This window comes from Arachis duranensis, chromosome 4, assembly GCF_000817695.3.
Source record: "Arachis duranensis cultivar V14167 chromosome 4, aradu.V14167.gnm2.J7QH, whole genome shotgun sequence".
NCBI classification, from domain to species: Eukaryota; Viridiplantae; Streptophyta; class Magnoliopsida; order Fabales; family Fabaceae; genus Arachis; species Arachis duranensis.
Genome location: NC_029775.3, coordinates 44,180,392 through 44,181,552, shown reverse-complemented (window position 1 = coordinate 44,181,552; position 1,161 = coordinate 44,180,392).

The following is a 1,161-nucleotide window of genomic DNA, read 5'->3' as shown; positions in this document are numbered from 1 at the left end:
TGACTTGTCTGCCAATTGTAATAAGAACAAGGCAGGTTGTACCTCAATGATCCCCAGCTTCTCCATTACAGAGAGTGGCATAAGATTTATCCCTGACCCTAGATCACATAGAGCCTTTTCAAAGCTCATGGTGCCTATGGTGCAAGGTATTAAGAACTTGCCAGGTTCTTGTTTCTTTTGAGGTAGAGTTTTCTGAATCCAAGTATCAAGTTTACTAATGAGCAAGGGAGGTTCACTTTTCCAAGTCTCATTACCAAACAACTTAGCATTCAGCTTCATGATAGCTCCTAAATATTGAGCAACTTGCTCTCCAATCACATCTTCATCCTCTTCAGAGGAAGAATAATCTTCAGAGCTCATGAATGGCAGAAGGAGATTTAATGGAATCTTTATGGTCTCTGTATGAGCCTCAGATTCCTTTGGATCCGTAATAGGAAACTCCTTCTTGCTTGAAGGACGTCCCAGGAGGTCTTCCTCACTAGGATTTTCGTCCTTCTCCTCCCTAGTGCATTCGGCCATGTTGACTAAGTCAATGGCTTTGCACTCTCCTTTTGGATTCTCTTTTGTATTGCTTGGGAGAATACTGGGAGGAGTTTCAATAACTTTCTTACTCAGCTGGCCCACTTGTGCCTCCAGATTTCTGATGGAAGATCTTGTTTCATTCATGAAACTGAAAGTGGCCTTTGACAGATCAGAGACTTATATTGGCTAGATTAGAAGTGTTTTGTTCAGAATTCTCTGTCTGTTGCTGAGAAGATGATGGATATGGCTTACTATTGCTTAGCCTATTGCGTCCACCATTGTTAAAGCCTTGTTGAGGCTTTTGTTGATCCTTCCAGGAGAAATTTGGATGATTTCTCCATGATGGGTTATAGGTGTTTCCATAAGGTTCGCCCATGTAATTAACCTCTGCCATGGCAGGGTTCTCAGGATCATAAGCTTCTTCAGAAGCTGCCTCTCTAGTACTGTTGGATGCATGTTGCAATCCATTCAGATTTTGAGAGATCATGTTGACCTGTTGAGTCAACATTTTGTTCTGAGCCAATATGGCATTCAGAGCATCAATTTCAAGAACTCCTTTCTTCAGAGGTATCCCATTATTCACGGAATTCCTCTCAGAAGTGTACATGAATTGGTTGTTTGCAACCATGTCAATGAGTT